At 41.8% G+C, this 23,917-nt stretch overlaps 1 long non-coding RNA gene across 1 annotated transcript in view; it reads right to left on the reverse strand.

Annotated features, from left to right (window-relative positions):
• Positions 1 to 323: 323 nt before the first annotated feature.
• The window catches only part of LOC102548278 (uncharacterized), a 33,031-nt gene continuing 9,437 nt past the window's right edge, over positions 324 to 23,917 (reverse strand). Inside the window, exons 2-6 of the long non-coding RNA NR_185102.1 lie at positions 17,462 to 18,050; positions 16,648 to 16,782; positions 13,848 to 14,063; positions 12,934 to 13,100; positions 324 to 11,936 (exon numbers count right to left, since the gene is read on the reverse strand). This is a non-coding gene — a long non-coding RNA (uncharacterized LOC102548278). The remainder of the gene's footprint in view (positions 11,937 to 12,933; positions 13,101 to 13,847; positions 14,064 to 16,647; positions 16,783 to 17,461; positions 18,051 to 23,917) is intronic.

The raw sequence follows: 23,917 nt of genomic DNA on the forward strand, positions 1-23,917 counted from the left end.
GACTCAGATATGCTGGGAGCCTACCAGTCTGGAGAGGGTAGTGGTGGGGACACGGAGTAGGACTCTGGTGTGGCTTTAAAGACTGAGCATCTCCGGACATTTTAGTTCTCTAACTGTACTGAAATGCTGATGATAACTTCTAAAAGGTCCTAAAAACTTTCTTGCTCTTTCTAAGGGTAAAAAGTTGATTGACACCTAGAGCCTGACAGCAGGGGATTATGTAATGTGGTCTTTGTTCTATCTCAGCATGAACTGCAAGGCTCTAACATTCAGTCTACTAGTCAGAAGTAGCAGAAGAAAAAGGGCACTTTGAAAATGATTATAGTGTTTATTGGTAAGTTGTAAAACGTTTCCTATGAAAGTTATCCAAGGCTTAAAGTGGAAAGATCCTTAGTGGGGAAGGGGAAAAATTCTTCTTTCTTTGTCCTCAGTACTTATACATCTTTCAGTATTCATGATCACATGTTAAAAAGTTCATCACAAGTTCACACAAAAAATTAAATCATAAATTGAGATAGAAGTTTACAACAGAGTATGTTTACATGCATACCCATTAGGAGTAAGTATCTGGCTAAACATCCCTCACCTGTCACAGCTCCACAGATTCGTTGTAAGTTCAAAACAATAATTAAGTTTTTAGTTAAGTTTTGTATAGATAAACCCCATCAATATGTTTTCTTCTGTCCTAACACCTATAATAAATTGATAGTTCCCTTTTTATGACATTTGGGTAATTGTTGTACAACCTCTGGCAATGTGTTCTGAGTAGGAGAAAATCTGGTTACACTTGGGAGACTGTCAGAGTTCTCATTTCAGTTTTGACTATCAGAAAAGGACTCAGTAGCAGTCCCAGTATAAAAGAGCTTAATACTCACTGATATCATTTTAGGAATTCTTATAGGATCATCATTACGACTGAAGAAGTCATGTGTTTGTCTATATAGCATCACTATAAGACAGTAAATCTTCGTAGATCTGCAGAGAACTGCTCTAAAGGGGTGGGATAATACCCAGTTATGTTATACATGTTTAATCATAACTGGAAAAGTATATTAACAGCATATTAAAGTATATTAAAATGAATTGTCTTATGGCCTTGCTTGATAAGAGTGAATCTGTCACCGGTTATATTGTAATCCTAAGCAAACCATCTCAGGAAGATCATCTGCTAGTTATCAGCCCATCCTATGGTGGCTCCTGACACAGATATTGTTGAAATCACTTACATGGTTGCTGGTGAAGTTTGGACGGCAAAGTTGGGAGAAGTTTGGCCTCGAATGCTGGTGAAAATTTGTGCTCAGACACTGGTGAACCTACTTGGACTTTGACAGTGATCCCTTTTCATACTTAACTGCCTGTGGCGTGAATGTTCTGTTCTGACCATGCTTTCCATGAAGTTTAAATGCATCAGTAGATCATTTGGGGCACCTTTTTTTAAAGTGCAGACATTTAGAACTATAGCTGTATCTCTTAGACCCACTTTTTTTCTTATTTTTAATTGGATTTTTTTAATTTACATTTCAAATATTATTCCCTTTCCTGGCCCAGACATAAGCCCCCTATCCTATCCCCCTTCCTTTCTTCTATAGGGGTGTTCCCCCTCCCCAACTACCCCAATGCTGCCCCCCCCATATTATTCCCCTGTACTGGGGATGTCCAGCCTTGGCAGGACCAACAGCTTCTCCTCCCATTGATACCCAACAAGGCCATCCTCTGCTCCATATACAGCTGAAGCCATTGGTCTGTCCATGTGTAATCTTTGTTTTAGTCCCTGGGAACTCTGTTTGGTAGGTATTGTTCTTAAGGAGTTGCAAGCCCCTTCAGGTCCTTCAGGTCTTCCTCTAACTCCTCCAATGGGGACCCCGTACACAATTCAATGTTTCCTGCTAGCATTGGCCTCTGTATTTGTCATACCCTGGCTGAATTTTAGGCTCACTTTTAATTCACTTTATCTCACATTACTAGTTGGTGTTGACACTGAACATTCCTATCAACAAAGACGAAGAGATGGCAAGGGAGTCTGGTCCTAAGGTCCAACCCTTTAGGTGAAGACAATTTAAGGGCTCATTAAAGAGTCTTAAAGATCCATGGCCAAGGAGCACTCATCATAGTAAAACTGACTAGCCATGTCCTCATGCACACTATGGTAGCAGTTAAAATTCTATCAAAAGGGAGAAAGAACACCCTCATCAAATCAGAAATTGAAATTATAAAACCTCTGCATCACCCTCATATTCCTAAACTTTTGTACACTATAGACAAAAATCATTTATATGATTGCAGAACATGAGGTGGAATGAGAGTTGTTGCACAGAATTGGGGAGATTGGAAACCTACCTGAGCAAGAATCCCTTAGGCTATTTAAGAAAATGGTATATAGCTACTATTACTGTCACCAAAGTATATGGCCCTCAGAGAACAAAGGGCACAAATATTTTAGTGGAAGGCAAAAGGAATATAAAACTTAGTGATTGGTCAAGAAGACTATCATGAGCCAGACTAGCAACATCCTATGGCAATCTCCCTTACTGGGCCCAGAACTCTTTGAAGGTAAAGGGTATGATGGCCACGCAATTGATCTCTGGACCTTGGGGGTTGTGCTATGCCATATGTGAACAGCATGCCTCTCTTTTCATGGAAATAACAATGAAGCAATATAGCAGACAACCTTGACATGAAAGTACTTCTGTAAAAATCAAGCTATCACCTAAATTTTGTGACATGTTTGCTAACTTGTAAACCCTGCATAACAGCCGACTCTACATGACATTGTGAACTTAGAATGGTTAAAGAGTGACAATGAAGGTTCTTGCAGTTCCTTTAAAGAGAACACTGACTGCCATCCAAACCCCACTATAATGGACATAGTGTGTATCATGGTATAGAAACAATGAGAGATAAAATAAAGTTTATAGGAGAAAAAGGTTGACGATGTGATGGCTATAGATTTGATGCTGAAGCAAGAGTCAACACAAGAGGGGAAACTCGATTAAAAAAAAACCTCCTAGGTCCAGTAATTAGGATCAAACTGTGAAATACAAAGTGCCAAGCATGAAACAACAAACAGCTATCATGAAGGGATCTACTGTTCCTACTCCTCCCACCTTAAGTTTGCCTAGTTTACTTGAAAGTCCCAAGGAGGAAAAACAGAGTACAATGAGGTATCCTATGCTACCTACTCTGAACTACTTGAAGAAGAAGACCGTTCCCATTTGCAGAATCTGCCCTCAGTTTATCCACAAGTCTCACTTCACAAGCAGGACATGGGGTTAGAGGAGGAGAACAGTTACATCTCGGATGAAAGCTCTATCAGAATGTCTTCAGAGGATTCATCATTGGAAATCTACTCTAGCCAGTCATCCATGGATGTGTTGAAAGCTGGCTCTAACAATTTAAAGAGCCAGTGTCCTCATGAGGTGTTTTATGTTATCATGCCTCTGTGGAGGAAGCTCAGTGTAAGGGGACCATCATACCCAGTGAAAAGACCACAACCTCACATCAGGATGACTTCATGGGACACCTCCATGACACAACTACAATTGGTTCAAAGGACAACAGGACCTCATAGGATAGATCATCTCCATTCTCTATCAAGGAGGCCTCAGGTGAGGTTTCCTGTGTAGAAGAGTGTCGAGCCTGTCTTCCCCACATATAGGGACACCTTCATGACTGTTCATAGACTGAACCCCAGGATCCCTTTAAAAGGTGGGTCTCAAAGACCCTGAAAAATGGAGTTATAAAAGGCTTGTGTCAGTAACTAAGATCCAACCACTTTGAAGAAGCGGCTTTACATGACCATTAATAAATCTTAAAGACCTTTGGACAAGGAGCTTACAGGAAATTTACTTGTCATCTCCTCCTGCAGACTATGGTACCAGTTAAAATTCTATCACAAGGGAGACAGAACACCCTCGTCAAATCAGAAATTTAAATGATAAAAACTCTGCAACACTCTTATGTTATTAATCTTTTGCATATTACTCACAAACAATTTATATTTTTCTGGATTATGATGAGGGAGGAGAGATGTTAGGCAGAATTGTGGTCTTTGGCTACCTAAGAGAGGAAGAATTCCATAGGCTGTTTAAGCAAATGGTAAGCGTTCTCTAACATTGTCACCAGAAATGTATTGTCCACAGGGGTCAAAAGCCCAGAAAAATTTTAGAGGATGCTGAAGAAATAAAAAAAAACCTTACTATTTACAGATTAAATTAAAAAAATCTGTGGTCAGAAGTTACCAACTTTCAATGGGAGCCTTCTGTATTGTGCTGAAGAACTGTTTGAAGGTACAGGGTATAATGACCATGCTATTGATATGTGGAGCTTAGGGGTTATGCTATACTTTATGTGAACAGGATGCCTTCTTTTCCAGGGAAGTAAGTATAAAGACATGAGGCAGAAGACTTTGGCGGACAGTACTACGTAAAATTCAAGCTGTACCCAGAAATGTGAAATGATTGTCACTTTGTGAAACTGTACACCCTGAACAGAGGCCATGATAGTGAGATTTGAATGGCTAAAGCATGACAATTAAGGATGAAGTAGTTCCTTTAGAAAGAATACAGACAGCCACCCAAACCACACTGTAATGGTCATCATAGGTCTCATGGGATACAAGCAAGGAGAGATAAATGGAAGTTTACAGGGGAAATATAATCAAGCCATGGCAACTTATTTAATGCTGAGGCAACAGTCATCCTGGGAAGACAACTCAATAAAAAGCCTAAGCCCAGGTAGCGGGATCAATCCTTGAAACATACAGGGACAAGCATGAAACTCTAAAAGGCTATAAGGACGGGATCTAATGTGTCTTCCCTTCCCACCTTCAGCTGGCCCAATCGAACTGAAAGTCTGGAGAAGGAAGAAATAGTACAATGAGGTAGAGTACACCACCCACCCTGAACTGCTTGAAAAAGAAGAGAACTCCCATTGGGAAAAGCTGCCCTCAGCTTGTCCAGAAGGCTGACATCATGAGCAGCACATTGGAGGTCAGGGGAGAGAGAGAGCAGTGACACTTCTTAGGAAAGCTCTACTGGAGTGGCTTCAGAGCTTCATCACTGTGATTCTACTCCAGGCAATCATCCATGCATGTGTCCAGAGCTGGCTCTAAGAATGCGAAAAGCAAGGTGTCCTCCCTGAGTGTTTCACTCCACCATTCCTCTGTGGGGAAGCCCAGTGTAAGGGCAACAACATATCCAGTTAAAAGTTCAACAATGTCTCCACAAAGGTTACCTCAAGGGACCCTTGCCAGACAGCTCCACACCATGACTACAATTGGTTCAAAGAACAACACAGCTTCACAGGCTGGATCACCTCTATATTCCTGCCAGGGGTCTCAGGGTGAGGGTCTCCCAGAAGAAGAAAGAGTCAATCCTTTCCTTCCCGTATATGCCCCAGTGACACCTTTCTGATTGGTGAAGACAGTAATCGGGGTACCCTTTAAAATATGAGCCTCGAAGACCCTAAAGAATGGGTTTATAAAAGGCCTGTGCCAGGTCTTAAAGTCCAATCACTTTCATGGAGAGGCTCTATCTAAATGTTATAAAATATTAAAGACTCTTGGCCAAGGAGCATTCAGGGAAGTCAAATTGGCTAGCCATATCCTCATGCAGACTATGGTGGCAGTTACAATTCTACAAAAGGGAGAAAGAACACCTTCATAAACTCTACACCACATTCATATCATTAATCTTTTGCACATTATCAACAAAAAACTTTATATGGTTTTGGAACACAAAGTGGAAGGAGAGTAGTTGGGCAGAATTTTGGAGTTTGGCTACGTACCTGACAAAGAACCCCATAGGCTATTTAAGCAAGTGTATGTGCCCTCCAGTATTTTCACTATAAACATTTGCCCACAGGGATATAAAGCCCAGAAATACGGTAGTGGAAGGCAAATGAAATATAAACCTTATCGATTACAAATTTTGCAAGAAGGTTATCACGGGCTAGAAGCTTGCAGCTTTTGCTGGGACCCTCCTGACCTGGCCCAGACCTCTCTGAAGGTAAAGGGTATAATGTCCTCATGCAGACTATGGTGGTTGATGTGTGGAGGCCAGGGATGTGCTCTGCTTTATGTCTAGAGGATGCTGGCCTTTCCAGAAAGATAACTGTGACGACCTAAAGCAGAGTGCCTTGGCAGGACTTCAACAGAACTTTGTGATGTGACTGCTAACTTGTTAAGTGTGAACTCTGGACAAACGTCAACACTTCATTGCATTTTTACGTTTTCAAAGACTAAAGCATGAAAAAGGAGGTTCTCCCAGTATTTTTAGAGAGAAAAAAGACAGCAACCCACACCCGACTGTAATGGTCATCATGGGATATAAGCAACAACATACAAAGTAGTGCTTACAGGAGAAAAATATTGACCTTGTCATGGCAACATATTTGATGCCAAGGTAACAATAACCCGGGGAAGACAACTCAATAAAAATACCTAAGGCCCAGGCAGGGTGTTAATAGCTTGAAACATCCAGGGCCAACCATGAACCAACAAGTGGCTAAGGCAGGGATCTAGGTCGCCTGCCCTTTCCACCTTCATTTGGCCAAATCAACCTGAAAATACTTAGAAGGGAAAAATAGTAGAATAAGGTACATTATGCCATCCTCCCTGATGGCTTGGAAAAGAAGAGAGTTCCCATTCACAGGATCTGCCCCCAGCTTGTCTAGAGGGCTCGTGTCACGAGCAGCCCCTAAGGGAAGACGGGGGGCAGTGAGCCTCGATGAAAGCTGTACCAGAGAGTCTTCAGAGGACTGATCACTGGAAATCTACCCCAGCCAGCCATCCTGGATGTGTCCAAAGCTGGCACAACCAATCCAAAGAGCCAGTGTCCTTACAGGGTGTTTTACCTCATCATGCCTCTGTGGAGTAATCCCATGTCACTCCACCAACACCCCTTGAAAAGAATAACATGTTGTCCACAGTCCTCACCTCAGTAGGACCTCACAGCATAGCTCAGTGTCATGAAGACCACTGCTTCAAAGGACAACATGACCTCACAGGATAGAACACCTTCATTCTACAGGAAGTAGGCCCATGGTGAGGGTCCTCCTGTGCAAGAAAGACACTCAAGCCCGTCCTCCCTAAACACGCTCCAGTGACACCTTTTTGGCCACTATCCTCCTGTACCCAGAGTCCCCTTTAAAAGAAAGAGTCTGAAGCCCATGAAAACTGGGGTTAAAAGGGCCTGCCTCAGGTCCTAATGCTCAACCCCTTTGATGAAGAGGCTTTATCTGAACATTATAAAATACTAAAGACCCTTGGACAAGGAGCATTTATGGAAGTAAAACTGAGAAGCCATTTCCTCACCCAGACTTTGGTATAAGACAGAAAGAACTTTGACCAAATCAGTAATTGCAATTAGAAAAACTGTATACCATCCTCACATTATTAATCATTTGCACACTACATAAAAACGTTTATCTGATCCTGGAACAGGAAGTGTGGGCAGTTGTTGGGCAGAATTGTGGAAACTGGCAACCTACTTGATGAGGAATCCCACAGGCTATTTAAACAAATGGTATGTTCCCTCTAATAGTGTTATCAGAAGTGTATTGCCCTCAGGGAGAGAAAGCCAGGAAATATTACAGTGAAAGGCAAAGGAAATATACAACTTAGTGGTTCAGATTAGACAAAAAAGACTATCATGGTCCATGAGCTAACAACTCTCAAACAGACTCCCCGATTTTGTCCCAAAGAACACTTTGAAGGTAAAAGTTATCATGGCCATGCAATCAATGTCTGGAGCTCTCGAGTTCTGCTTTACTTTATGTCCACAGGATGCTTCCCTTTCCAGAAAAGTAATCACGGAGAACTAAAGCAGAAGACATTGTGAGGAAAGTACACTGTAAAATTCAAACTGTCACCAGAACTTGGTGACATGACTGCTAACAAGTTAACTATAAACACTGGACAAAGGCCAACAGTACATGATATTGTGAGCTGTGAGTGGCTAAATCACGACTATTACATTTGCCTCATTTCCTCTAAGGAGAATACGGACAGCCTGCCAGACCACACTGTAATGGTCAACACGGGTGTCATGGCATATGAGCAATGGGAGATGACAGAAGTTTTACTGGAGAAAAAGTTCGACCATGTGATGGCGCCAAAGCTGATGCTGGGGCAACAATAACCCTGGGAAGAAAACTCAATAAAAACCTAAACCCAAGCGGTGGGATTGAGTCTTGAACCATATAGGGCCAACCAGAAATAGCAAATGGCTATAAGGAGGGGATCTAGTGTGCCTGCCTTCCCACCTGCCTTTGGTCAACCCAACTGGAATTCCTTAAAATGGAAAAAGAGCTGAATGAGGTACAGTATGCCACCCACCCTGAAATGCTTGAGCAAGTAGAGAACTCCCCTTCCCAGAATCTGCCCCTGCCTTGTCCACAAGGCTCTCTTCATGAGCAGCATCTGAGGGGAGACAGAGAGCAGTGATACCTCAGATGAAGGCTGTACCAGAGAACCTTCAGGAGATTTCATCCTTGGAAATCTATTCCAGCCAGTCATCCGTGGATGTGTCCAAACTGGCTATAATAATTCAAAGAGTAAAATGTACAACCTCTTAATTGCCTCTGACCAGGAAGCCCAGTGTAAGTGCACCAACTTATCCAGTGGAAAAATCAACTCACTCTTCCACAAACTTCACCTCAGGGATCTTCCCACACTGCTTCCTGACATGACTCACTCTGGTTCAAGGAACAACATGACTTCTTAGTACAGATCACCTGCATTCTGCAGCAAGGAAGCCATGGGTCAGGATCCCACTGTACAAGAAACGGCATGGAGCCTGTCCTCCCACATATGCCCAAGAGACACCTTCACAATTGCTATAAGACTTTAGGAAGGACACCCTTAAAAGTGGGCATAGAAGACCCTGAATAATGGGGTCATAATAGGCCTGTGTCAGACCTAAGGTCCAAAAACTTTGATGAAGAGGCTTTATATGAACAGTATAAAGTCTTAAATACCCTTGGTCAAGGAGCATCTGGGAAGGAAAATTGAATAACCACCTCCTCATGCAGACTATGGAAGCAGTTAACATCCTAACAAAAAGAAGAACACACTCATCAAATCAGAAACTGAAATGATAAAATCCCTATTCTACCCTCATATTATTAAAGTTTTGCAAATTATCGTGAAAAACATTTATATGCATCTGGAACACAAAGTGGAAGGAGAGTTACTGGGCATAATTTTGGAGTCTGGCTATCTACCTGAGCAAGAATCCCATAGGCTATTTAAGCAAATGGCATCTGCCCTACAGTATTGTCACTGTAAACATAGTGCCCACAGGGATTTAAAGCAATAAAGGAATGGTTACAGGAGAAAAAGTATGGCCATGTCACGGCAACCTACTTGATGCTGAGGCAACAGTCACCCTGGGAAGACAACTCAATAAAAAAGCCAGCAGTGGGATCAAAACTTGAAACGTTCAATTCCAACCATGAAACAAAAAAAGGCTATGAGGAGGGTATCTAGCCTGCCAAGCCTTCCCTCCTCCATGATCTCCAATCAGCCTGAAAACACTGAGAATGGAGATGAGAGTAGAATGAGGTACAATATGCCACACACCCTAACATGCTTAAACAAGAAGAGACATCCAATTTACAGAAACTGCCATCAGTTTGTCCACTAGGTTCAATGCATGATCAGCACACGTGGGTTAGGGGAGAGAGGCAGAGAGCAGAGAGCCTCAGGTGAGAGCTGAGAGTCTTCAGAGGATTCATCACCGGAAACTCCCTCCAGCCATCCATCCATGGATGTGTCCAAAGCTGGCTCTAACAATTCAAACAGCAAAGTGTCCTCACAGGATCCTTTATCTCCTCATGCCTCTTGGAGTAAGACCAGTGAGGGCACCAAGTACCCAGTGAAAAGTAAACACACATTTCCACAAACATCACCTCATCAGGAACCCATGGGACAGTTCCACAATGTGATTACCACTGGCTCAAAGGACAACATGACCTCACAGGATAGATTTCCTCCATTTCCAGCAAAGAGTCCCAGGCTGAGGATCCCACTATACAAGGAACAGAGTCAAGCCTTTCTTTCCCAAATACACCTAGGGGACAGCTTTGTGGCAGATATCAGACTGCACCCAGGGCCCCCTCTAAAAGGTAGCTATGGAATACCCTGAAGAATTGGGTTATAAAAGACCAGTAAACCTTATGTTGCTGCTTGCCAATCTGAGAGGATGGATAGACAGCAACAAAATCCAGGCTGTGAGTTAAAAGGCAGGTGGTGGCATCCAAGGTGAGAGGCAACTGGAACAGGCTATAATGTACTTTTACATCTATCTTTTTAGAAAGATATCTGTTACTTTAAGGAAAAGGATTTATTGATGTTATCTGCATAAAGATTAACTTGCAGAATTCAGTTCTTTCTTTACACCATGTCTGTCCTGGGGAGTGGATTAAGGTTCCTAGGTAAGCAGCAAATTAACTCTCATAACTATTTCCTGGATTAAATGAAAGATATTATGAAAGTCCACATTTTAGGGCTTGGTGATAATATATTATCTCACCAGAAATCCAACCCCACAGTATATTTTTCCTGAGTAACTAGGCTTCATGTGGGGAGCAGAGAAATGTCTAGTGAGGCTGGGCAAGGATGCTGGAGAAGGGTGGGTGAAGGGATCCATGGAGAACTCAAGAGGAATCAGCCTGAGAGCGTGTGCCATCACAGGGCCTGCAAGATTCTACTACGTGGCCCCTTTCTATTTGAAGTGTACTTGGAAGCATTTTACTTTCTGGAAAATGAAACCAGAGAGTAGATAGCAGCTTGCTGAGAATGAGGACAGGTGTAGGAGAGAATCAGGTAGGAATTTCCTAGGGTTATGTGCCAGAGGGCAGCCATGACTACATCATAGGCTTTAACTAAGGGCGAACTATTTCTGTATCTGCACATGAGCAGTGGATCTATGGGTGCATACCCTTCTCAGATCCTTTGGGACCTGAGGACTGAACAAAGATTCTAAGAGATAGGTCTGAGCTCATGATTTACCTCTCTCTGCCCTCTAGGTAGGTTCATAATGGCTGGTGTTGTCACAATTGTGTCAGCCAAGTGAGGAGCTCCATGGAACTAAGAAGTATTATAAAGAAGGTACCAAGGAATGTGGGTCATCATCAGGAAAACAGGCCTCAATAGACCTTGCAGGCATGGTGAGAACTTCAGCTGCTTGCCTCCAGATGTACCTGTGAGCCATTAGGAGAGACAGTAGGCACTGGAAGCAGAAGAGTACCTCAGAGTGCCTGACCTCTTTGCATTTGTGTCCAAGATTATTATTGCTGACAAGAATAGAGAGAAACAGAGCAATGATGAGGCAGGGAATGTCCATCTAGTGCTCATAAGTGAAGAGAGGGGGGACAAGAACAGGCGAGTCCACTCCCTAGGGTGCAGCTCTCAAAACCATCCTGGCTTGCTAGACAGCTTGCTCCCAACCCACCAATATTCAGAACCCTTCACAATTCATCCAATCACTGTTGTTGGTGAGCTTCCTTTTTGCTCTGCATGCTGCAACTTCTGAATGCACTCTTCTGTACTGTATATCTGGACAGACTGCAAAACACAAACACCTATACAAACCCCCCTCCAGATGTACCTATAGACAGTTGATGCTGGTGAAATTTGCTTCAAATGGAGGGAATCTCCATGCTAAACAAAGTCATTTCATAATTCATGTGCCTGTAGATGTCCCTCCAAGTCAGTTTTCCCTCATGTCCATGCTCATTTGAAACACTTTCCACCTCCTCTTCTACTTCGTAGGAGACGTTTGCCATGCCACGCTGCACACTTTGTCTCGGGGTGTCTGACTGCATGAAAGGTGAGGCACACGCTGTGCGTTGAGTAGAGTCAAGGTGAAGTCTGCAGTGTTTGACAGCTGAAGTCAGAGCGGGAGCTGGTTCCAAGCTTGATCCTGGATAAGAACCTGTTGATGGAAAAGCAATTGAGACCCTCTGGTCTGACACTGAGGGCTTTCCTTTGGGTGGCTTATGGTCTCCCGCCACCCTCATCTGCCCAAGAAAAGTCAGGGACTTAAGGTGTCAGATTCATACTCCTCTTTAGCCCCACTCTCTTGCATTTCTTATTTTCAACAGTATTTCACACAAAGACCTATGCTGCTTTTTTTCTGATATCCTGTAAGGATGTTGCTGCTATGAAGTTTTATGTCCCCAGGCAGCAGGCTCGCTCAGAAAGTCTGGTGCCTTTGCTGACTGTAAGACCCTGTGCTGAGGCCACCAAAGAACTCCTGGGACCACACTCAACAAGGCACAAAGCCTGAGGCCAGCCTCATCTGCATGGAACATAGGGAAGGAGGTGTCCCTCAATCCAAGACTCCGGTTAGCATGGGGACACACAGAGACACAGATGATGATCCCTTGTTCAAACATGGGGAAGGCATGGTTGGTCTACACTTGTTGATCTCACCCAAACCCCCCGTTTTCAGGTCTCCCTGATGGAAGAGTCTTCTGCTGATTGGCAGATAAGTAGTGCCAGATCTAGAAGAGCACAGAAGAATTCCATCAGCCAGATGGACTGGGAACAACAAGAGAAGAAAACCATGTTCTGATCCCAGGTCACCCATCTCTTTATCCTATTTGTTGTGGGAGAAGACTATGTGAGGAAAGTTAGAGACCTTCCTCATTGTGTACACTTTTCCATTCTCTTGTCAGGAATCAAGTCATCAGAGTGAGGTGCTTCTCAAGCCCCCACCATCCACCACCTCCACTGTTGGGTGTATGGGGCAAGAAGAGTGGTTTTACTGACCCCTCAGTTTCATAAGGATGGACACCACTTCCCCTGTAAGAAGTCTCAATAAAGATGGCTACCTGCATGTGCCAGGCATACAAGTCAAATAGAACATCGAGGCATTGTGTAGGACACCTGGGGGACTCTTTATAGCAGTGACATTAACCAATACTTACAGCAGTGAAATATGGAGATATCCTGTCAAAATTTTGAGATATTGAAAGCTGAATGATTTCTTATCTTAGGCAGTCTATGTTTGAGAGAAGATCAGCCACTGAGTCCTCAGAGAGCTGAGTTTAATTTCATAGGCAGAAGTGTTACCAAGAGTGTGACACACAGGAACCTGGACAGAAAAATAGGACATAACTCTGAACACGTAGCCTATTGCCTTAGTATACTGAACTTTGTGTGTTTAAAACATTTGGGGGTTGGGGATTTAGCTCAGTGGTAGAGCGCTTGCCTAGGAAGCGCAAGGCTCTGGGTTCGGTCCCCAGCTCCGAAAAAAAAAAAAGAACAAAAACATTTGTTGTGGTATAATAATTTATATCTTATAAATCTACAGATACTGAACTTAGCATGTATTTCTTGTGAATGAACAATTATCCCAGTGGTGAGAGCACAGTAATTCTCCAGGATGCACTGTGGACTTCATCCATTACGGCTCTGCCCACGTCCTCCTACATACTGCCTGGTCTGCATCCTAGAGACATCTTTCCATCCCACTATTGTTTACCACCAGTAGAGACTTGTTTTAGGCTTCAATTAGGCACCCTTTCCCTCTCCTTTAAACATTATTTTTCTTAGCATAATGTCCTTCAAGTTTACCCAGTGTGACCACAAAGCTCCATATCCCTCTCCCCTTTATATTTCTGAGACAATGTCTTGCTGTATAGCCGAGACTGACTTACAACTGCTGACCCTCCTGCTCAGAATCCTGGGTGCTGTGGTGAGAGGTTTGCACCTTCTTCCTCAAGAAACAGGTGGAAATAGGGTTGACACTTTTTTTTTTACAGGATTAGGTTTTGAGTCCTTTTGAAATACTGTCAATACTCTCTGAAGTCGCCTTATCCCAGTGTCTTCAAAAACCTACTTGTCATTGGGTGTGGAGAGTTTCACCAGGGCCTTGACAACTGTTCCCAAAGCACTGACTTATGTAGCCTCAACTTGTATTTCTGCCCTGCCATTCATATTCTGTTGAGGGGTCAGAGTTTTCTTCAGGGCACAAAGGATGCTCCGTGTGTCGTGTGAACAGGTAATGGAGAGGCTTCCAAGATGGCAGGAGTCCTGGCCTCTTGCAACCAAATCACTGTGGGAAGAAACAAAGAAACCAGTTAATGTGCCTACTTGTGGGGGTGCAGCCAGCTGGGGCCATCTGGCAGGTCCATTTTTGGTGTTGTGAGGGATCTTATGCTGTGCTGTATCAGTTCTTCACTCTCTGGACTCTGGTTGTCTCCATAGCTTGGCTCTCATATGTGTCTGACACATGGCCCAGTGCAGAAGTCTCTGACATTCTGAGATCCTTTTCTTGGTACATACTTAATTTTGGGATGCCTGGATCACAGGAAAACATGGTTTCACCTTTTGAGGAATCTCCACACTGTGTTTTATGATTGTTATATCAATTTTTGCTCTGCCAGCAGTGTGCAAGGGTTGTCAATTCACACTCAGGTTATCTTTTGTCTTTTAATAATGTCCACACTAGTTCATATGTTGACATTTATGACAACTCAATTATCAATGGTTGGCCATATTTCCTGGACACATCAGTTCAGTTCACAAAGTTCTAACCTTGGTGAGTTTCTCCTACTTTCCCAATAGCAATTTCAGAATGTCAGATCTTACGTTAAGGTCTTCTATCCTTTTGAAGTTGATTTTTATGCAGGCAGAGATGAAGATCTAGTTTCACTCGTCTACATTAAATGCCAAGTTTTTTCTATCACCATTTGAGGTGTATATAGGAAATTTGACACCATTCTGGGCTAAACAGTGAGACTCTATCTATATATAAATATATGAATAGAAAATGTAAAAGACAGATATCTAGATTTACCTTAAAATAGTTTTTCTTTTCTTAATAAACAATCTGTTTGTAAAACATAATCAGGAAGATATTCACACAGGAGCCGGGTCAGCTTCTTCATTCCTAAACTGTGCCATGGGTAGATGTGAGCTCTGTTTAAGGAATAATTTGAGTGTTTTGTACAGCATTTGTTAGTTAGAGACCTGGGAAAAATGGAAGTCAGTCTATATGCAGAAATGTTTGTCTATCATCTTTTGACATTAAAAAAATTAAGAATGTCATTTAATTGATACAGTTGGATCTTTCTGTAATCTTGAGAACTTGGTCTACACTCACGACAGATTCAGGCAAAGATTTAGCAGAGCTTAAAACATCAATGAGCATCTCATCCACAGTTATAAAAATCTGGAGTCTGTGTCGTTTGAAAAATTGGTTAAGAGCCTTTTCTGCTGATAAAGGGATGGAGGTTCAATTCCTGGCACCCACAAAGGGTGGCTCACAACTGGTATAATTTTAACTCCATGTATCCAACATCTCTGGCCTCCATGGGTACCTGCACTCATATGCACTTGCAAAAGTTTCATCTTCCACGTTGATAGTAAGAACACTTTTGGCTTTCTGTAGGATTCCACTAAGGAAGTTCAGGCTGAGCCACGGGAAGCAAAATGCCATTCTGCAGAGCCCTTCTGAGGAAACTGCCATTGTATGCCCAGAGCCCTACAAATACAATGGTGCTGGAAGTGCATGAATGGAAATGCCCAAATTTTACACATCTTGTGTTCTGCCTCCCAGTGCAAAGAGACCACCATGCTTGGGTCAAATCAAAATCATGGTAGAGCTAAGTAGATTTCACTACCATGTGCTCTTGGGATGCTCTCTTGTTCACAGTGTGGATGCATCATCTCTTAATAAATAATGATGGCTTATTACAAAGGGTAGGAAGTAGAAGGTGGGAGCTTCAGTAGAGAGATCAGAACTCCAGGAAATAGTCCGAGGTGGGTGATGTGACCCGGATGAACTCTGAAGAAGTTGGACATACGGAATTAAGGAGAGGTAACCAGCCATGTGGCAGATAGAATGTAATTTAAATGGGTTAAATAAGCAAAGAGAATAGATGAGCTCTTACTGTTGAGAATGCAAAGAAACATACCTGAAACCTTTAACCCCCCAAATGTTCAGGCTTTTCATTCAAATGTTTGTTCTTCTCCTTAACAGGAATGCCAGAAATGATATTTGTGCCTTTTATCTCAAATTTTTCATAATTATTTATTTAAACATTTATTTTTCTCCCTGACAGGAATTCCTGAAACTATTTTCATGCCTTCTAAATAAAATTGCCCTAAAAATTTACAAGGTGTTTAAAATTCCTTTTAAGCTTCAAAAACATATTTAACCTACTTGCCCAGGTCAAACCAAATATGTTAATAATTTAGTCCCTAATTAACAACCAATTTCCTTTTACAAACAAATTGTCACTGCCTATCCCAGATACATAATTAACATGGTTTTTTTTCCCCTCAGCTATATAAAGCAGATGAATTCTCAACTCTTTATCTCTGGTTTCTTTAATACAACACAGATAATTCCCCACTCAAAGGATTTCTACCAGGACTAAATTCCTCAAACACCCTTGTCTTTTTTCTAGGACCATAACGTCAGACCAGCAATGTGCTCACAATCAAGCTGTTTCAGGCTTCACATAGACCCTACCCACCCTATGCAGACGTCCTTCTGCTGTCATCCTGCTCCCCTGCTGTGATTACTCTACAGGTTTATCACTACAAAACGGGGAAATAGAGTGCCGCTGCCACAGCCAGACAGAGAGACCCATCAGCCATCTCCTTGGTCCTGCCTGGGGCTATAAAGTTACCTTGGTCCAGATACATCTGACTGAAGGCTTCCAAGACCAGCAGATGGTCAGACCCACAGATGACAGCTGAGACCCACAGAAGACAGACTTGGGAACTTGCAGCAACAGATGAACTCTTCTGCCTGAGCCTAATGGCTATGGAAGTTGGGAACATAATACATAAAATGTTATGTCTATATCAATAAATCAAATGTTGTTAAAAATCGATGTTAACACACAGGAGCATTCAAGGGAAATGCATGCAGAGAGTGTAGTGGTGAGGAGTCAAAAGCCAAGAGACATCTGGGATTGCAAACCAGCATCTGAAGCTTACATGCTCTCTAAGAGCTTCCAGTATGCCCATCCCTGACAAGACCTTGGTTTTAAACTCCTAGACACCAGAGTGTGAGACAATAGATTTATCTTAATTCAAGTTTGTTACAATAGATTTATCTTAATTCAAGTTTGTTACATCAGCCTAGGAATGCCAATTCCTCTCCCTCCCCTGACACCATTCCACCATCAATTGCTGGGATATCCTTCCATAATGAAAAAGAGGTCTTTAAAAACATGGAGTAACCTGCTAAGATAGGTACAAAAATGTAGTGGGCAAAGCTGTGAGCTACTTTACAAATCAAGTAAGGAAATGAAACAGTGCTAAACTGTCTACTACACCTAGCTTAAAAAAACAATCCTTGCACCCAGGAAGCTCATACAGGGAATAAAACAATAATGGTCTCCCGCGGTGAATACTTGTATTAGGTAGACATTAGATATTTTAGTTAAATGTGCTGTCTAAAATTTTAGACATATACTGCATTTAAACCCTTTTCACCTGAAACAACCGTCTCCCCGAGCGCACAGCCCAGGAGTCCAGAGGAGTCCTCCAAGTACAGGCAGCAGCACCGCACACCAACTGCTTCATCCAGAGGCCTTTGCGCAGGAGCAACAGCAAAGCTCGTTAACTGCTTTACCCAGAAGCCTTTGCGCTCAAATACAATGCACGCCAACTGCCTCACCCAGAAGCCTTTGCGCTCAAATATAATGCACGCCAACTGCCTCACCCAGAAGCCTTTGCTGCTCAAATATAATGCACCACAAGTGCCTCACCCAGAGCCCTTTGAGCCCCAGGCAGCCAGAGGTACTGAAGACATGCAAGGCCCATTTCTTTTACCTACGTGCATTACTAGAATACCTGTACATTAAAGACTAATGTCATCACCTCAGGCAGAAAACACTGCACCTGGACGTGGCTGTGAGCACACAGTGAGCCTCAGTTTTCCCAGTGGAGGAGGTGGGTGTGTAATGTTTGCTTCCTGAAAGCCGAAGTTATTTCTAATGAAGTTCGTGTCCCCATCAAGAAGAGCTGTGTATTCCATGATCCTCCAGAATTCCAGATGTGTCAGTTGCACAGCTCTTACGTTCTAAGAAAGACAGAATTTGTTTATTAGTGAGAGAAAATGAAATATTGGCAACATGGTACAGAAAGCCAAGTTTAAAGATCTCTCAGTATGGCTGGGTAAGTACTGAAGTAAAGATAAATAGCTAAAAGCATCAGTTATGCCCAGTCAGCACTTTTTATGTAAACGTTTTTAGGACGGACTGACCACCATTACAGGGTTCATCCCTAGAGTACACTCATTTAACCTCTTTTGGCAATTTTTCACTGCCTCTAACATTTCTTGTAGTGCTCTTGTGAGACTTCCTCTGATAATGTTGCAACAGCGTCTTGGGTTGTCATCATGCAGATCTTGTCAGGACAACCATATGGTTAAGAGTTATGGTTAGAGTTTCTTAGAATACAGAATCCTGGGCCACATAGCAAAAATAATTAAAGGAAGAGAGGCCACGGATTTGAGTTGGGAGACACAAAAAGAGAAATTACATAAATATGGAACACGTACATGAATTTTTAAAACACTTAATGAAAGTGAAAGAGTTTCTCTAATATGAGGATTTAATGGAATATTTTCTAAATAATGGATTTTTGGATTTCCAATAAAAATACTTTTATCTAAATCTCAGTAAAAAGATCTGCAATTTTTCATTTTATCTATGTTGTACATAATGTTTTCTTCTCTTTAGTTCTACCTGACCGAAAGATTGCCCTAAATAGATTTGTGAGTATATTATTAGTTGTGACAGTATCTGTCCTTTCATAGTATTTTTTTCATTCAGTGTTGAATATTCTTGTAGAGAAATACACTTTTAAAATAGGCTATAAACTTCATGTATGGTAGAAATAATGATGAATCCATAAGTTAAGTATAAGAAGGCAATACTCAGATATTAATATTTTACATATTTAATGCTTGCTTGAAAACATCTTATGGATGTGTGGACCCACAAAGAAAATATCTAGTAATTTAAAAAAAAGATTTCTTAATTAAAAATAGATCATAGGCTGGTGAGATGGTACCAGCTGTTCTTCCAGAGTTCAGTTCTCAGCAAACACACAGTGATTCATCACTATTAATAAAAGAGGATCTGATGCCGCCTTCTGGAACTAACGTATACATGAAGACAGAGCACTCGTGAATGAATAAATACTTTCTTTAAAAATTTTAAAATATTTTCTAGTTCCATCCATTTGCCTATGAATTTCATGAAGTCATTGTTTTTGATAGTAGTATTCCATTGTGTAGATTTACCACATTTTCTGTATCCATTCCTCTGTTGAAGGGCATCAGGGTTCTTTCCAGCTTCTGGCTATTATAAATAAGGCTGCTATGAACATAGTGGAGCATGTGTCTTTGTTGTATGTTGGGGCATCTTTTGGGTATATGCCCAGGAATGGTATAGTTGAGTCCTCAGGTAGTTCAATGTCCAATTTTCTGAGGAACCTCCAGACTGATTTCCAGAATGGTTGTACCAGTCTGCAATCCCACCAACAATGGAGGGGTGTTCCTCTTTCTCCGCATCCTCGCCAGCATCTGCTGTCACCTGAGTTTTTTATGTTAGCCATTCTGACTGGTGTGAGGTGGAATCTCAGGGTCATTTTCATTTGCATTTCCCTGATGACTAAGGATGTTGGACATTTCTTTAGGTGCTCCATGGCCATTCATTATTCCTTAGTTTAGAATTCCTTCTTTAGTTCTGCACTCTATTTTTAATAGGATTATTTTATTCTCTGTAGTCTTTTGAGTTCTTTTATATGATGGATATTGTATATATTGTATATATCAAGTTTAGGATTGGTAAAGATCTTTTCCCAATTTGTTCGTTGCCATTTTGTCCTAATGACAATGTCATTTGCCTTACAGAAACTTTGCAATTCTATGAGGTCCCATTTGTCCATTCTTGATCTTAGTGCAGATGCCATTTGTATTCTGTTCACAAAATTCTCCCCTGTGCCTAGGTGTTCAAGGCTCTTCCCCACTTTCTCTTCTATTAGTTTCAGTGTATCTGGTTTTATGTGGAGGTTCTTGATCCTCTTGGACTTAAGCTTTGTACATGGTGATACATTTGCATTCTTCTACATGCTGACCTCCAGTTGAACCAGCACCATTTGTTGAAATGCATTTTTTCCATTGGATGGTTTCAGTTCCTTTTGTCAAAGATCAAGTGACCATAGTTGTATGGGTTAATTTCTGTGTTTTCAACTCTATTTCTTTGGTCTATGCCTTTCTCGGTACCAATACCATGCAGTTTTTATCCTGATTAGTCTATAATACAACTTGAGGTCAGGGATGGTGATTCCCCTAGATATTCTTTTATTGTTGAGAATAGTTTATGCTATCCTGGTTTTTTTGTGATTCCCAATGAATTTGCAAAATGCTCTTTTTTTCTTAGATATATTTCTTTACTTACATTTCAAATATTATTCTCTTTCCCTGTTTCCTGTCCATAAGCCTCCATCCCCTCCCCATCCCCCATACAGGTATTCCCCCATCCATCCCCCTTACTGTCACCCCCGCATATTCCCCTGCCCTGAGGGTCCAACCTCGGCAGGACTAAGGGCTTTCCCTTCCACTGGTGCCCCCAAAAAGCTATTCTCTGCTACATATGCAGTTTGAGCCCTGGGTCAGTCCATGTATAGTCTTTTGGTATTGGTTTAGTCCCTGGAAGCTCTGGTTGGATGGCATTGTTGTTTTTATAGGGTTGCAAGCTCCTTCATCTCCTTCAATCCTTCTTCTAATTTCCCCCAAGTGGTCCTGTTCTCAGTTCGGTGGTTTGCTGCTAGCATTAACCTCTGTATTGGACATGCTCTGGATGTGTCTCTCAGGAGATATCTATATCCGGTCTCTTTCAGCATGCATTTTTTAGCTTCATCAATCTTCTCTAGTTTTGGTGGCTGTATATATATGGGCCACATATGGGGCAGATTCTGAATGGCTGTTCCTTCAGTCACTGCTCTAAACTTTGCTTCCATATCCCCTCCTATGGATATTTCTCCCCTTTTAAGAAGGAACGGGAGCATCCAATTTTAGTCATCCTTCTTGAGCTTCCTGTGGTCTGTGGATTGCATCTTGGATAGCTCCAGCTTTGGGGCTAATATGCACTTATTAATGAGTGCATAAGGCTGCTATGAACATAGTGGAGTGTATTTGGTTTTATGTGGAGGTCTTTGATCCACTTAGACTTAAGATTTGTCCAGGGCAATAAGGATGGATTGATTTTCCATCCCACAGCTCCCTGCACCCAAATCCTGTGGGGGAAGAGAGCAGACCGCTCAGGAGTGCAGACATCCTGAGGCCATAAGACAGACTGCCACCTTTGCACGCCTCGGCCCACATCCCTGGTCCAAGGGGAAACTGCACAGTGCCTCTGGACACAGGGATACAGGAACAGACAGCCGCCAGTAAGCACAGTTCTGGTCTGTGCCCAGGATTGAACTGAAGTGGCCAAACAGCTCCCTGCACCCAAATCCCATGGGGGAGAGGGCTGGGTCCTCAGAAGTGTGGCTACTCATGAGAAGTAAGAGGAGAATACCCTCTGCCCACAGTCCAGACCCAAGAGGGAATTGCACAGTGGCAACTGTGCCTGTGGGGTGCAAGGACCTACACGAGCAGTCAGGGGCAGGACCCTTTGATTCCTACCCATGCCTAGAGCTGGAAGACAGTCTCCAGGAGTGCCAACACACCTGAAATAAGCACCTGTTCTCAGGAAAGGCTGAAAGAAAACAGGAAAACGTTCTACAGGAGTGCTGACACAGAGGCCTACAGCAGGGTCAAGTCACTCTCAGAAACAGCAAGACAAGCAAACACCAGAGACAACCCAATGGCTAGAGGCAAGTGCAGGAACCTAATTAACAGCAACCAAGACTACTTGGCATCGTCAGAGCCCAGTTCTCCCACCAAAGAAAACACTGGATATCCAAAACACCAGAAAAGCAAGGTTTAGATTTAAAATCACATTTTTGATCATGATGGAGGACTTTAAGAAAGACATAAAGAACTCAGATAAATGCAGGAAAACACAAGAAAACAAGCAGAAGTCCTTAGAGAGGAAACACAAAAATCCCTGAAAGAATTACAGGAAAACACAATCAAACAGGTGAAGGAATTGAAAATGGAAATAGAAACAATAAAGAAAGCACAAAGGGAGACAACCCTGGATATAGAAAACCAAAGGAAGAGACAAGGAGCTGTAGATACAAGCATCACCAACAGAATACAAGAGGTAGAAGAGAGAATCTCAGGGGCAGAAGATACCATAGAAAACATTGACACAACTGTCAAAGATAATATAAAACACAAAAAGCATCTAGCACAAAATACACAGGAAACTCAGGACTCAATGAGAAGATCAAATGTAAGGATAATAGGTATAGAAGAAAGTGAAGACTCCCAAATTAAAGGGCCAGTAAATATATTCAACAAAATTATGGAAGAAAACTTCCCTAACCTAAAGAAAGAGATGCCCATAAACATACAAGAAGCCTACAGAACTCCAAATAGATTGGACCACAAGAGAAATTCCTCCTGTCACATAATAGGTAAAACACCAAATGCACAAAACAAAGAAAGAATATTAAAAGCAGTAAGGGAAAAAGGTCAAGTGACATATAAAGGCAGACCTATAAGAATTACACCATACTTCTCGCCAGAGACTATGAAAGCCAGAAGATCCTGGACAGATGTCATACAGACCGTAAGTGAACACAAATGCCAGCCCAAGTTACTGTATCCAGCAAAACTTTCAATTAACATAGATAGAGAAACCAAGATATTCCATGACAAAACCAAATTTACACAATATCTTTCTACAAATCCAGCCCTATAAAGGATAATAGGTGGAAAATTACAACACAAGGAGAGAAACTACACTGTACAGAAAGCAAGAATATAATTTCCTTGTAATGAAACCAAAAGAGAGACAAACAATCATAATTCTACCTCTAACAATGAAAATAACAGGAAGTGACAATCACTATTCCTTAAAATCTCTCAACATCAATGAACTCAATTCCCTAATAAAAAGACATAGACTAACAAAAGGGATACATAAAGAGGACCCAGCATTTTGCTGCATGCAGGAAACACATCTCAGAGACAAAGACAGACACTACCTCAGAGTACATGGCTGGAAAACAACTTTCCAAGCAAATGGCCCGAAGAAACAAGCTGCAGTTGCCATTCTAATATCAAATAAAATTGACTTTTAACCAAAAGTCATTAAAAAAGATAAGGAAGGACACTTAATTTTCATCAAAGGAAAAATCCACCAAGATGAACTCTCAATCCTAAATATCTATGCTCCAAATGCAATGGCACCTACATTCATAGAAGAAACCTTACTAAAGCTCAAAGCACACATTTCACCTCACATGATAATAGTAGGAGATTTCAACACCCCACTCTCATCACTGGACAGATCATGGAAACAGAAATTAAACAGAGACGTAAAGAAACTAACAGAAGTTATGAACCAAATGGATTTGACATATTTATAGAACATTCCATCATAAAACAAAAGGATATACCTTCTTCTCAGCACCACATGTAAACTTCTCCAAAATTGACCATATAATTGGTCACAAAACAGGCCTCAACAGGCACAGGAAGATAGAAATAATCCCATGCACCCTATCAGATCACTACACACTAAGACTGGTCTTCAATATCAACAATAATGACAGAAAGCCCACATACACATAGAAGTTGAACAATGCTCTACTCAATGAGAACTTGGTCAAGGAAGAAATAAAGAAAGAAATTAAAGACTTCTTAGAATTTAATGAAAATGAAGATACAACATTCCCAAACTTATGGGACACAATGAAAGCAGTACTGAGAGGAAAACTCATAGCTCTCAGTGCCTGCCAAAAGAAACAGGAGAGAGCATATGT

This window comes from Rattus norvegicus, chromosome 3 (genome assembly GCF_036323735.1).
Source record: "Rattus norvegicus strain BN/NHsdMcwi chromosome 3, GRCr8, whole genome shotgun sequence".
Lineage (NCBI taxonomy): Eukaryota > Metazoa > Chordata > Mammalia > Rodentia > Muridae > Rattus > Rattus norvegicus.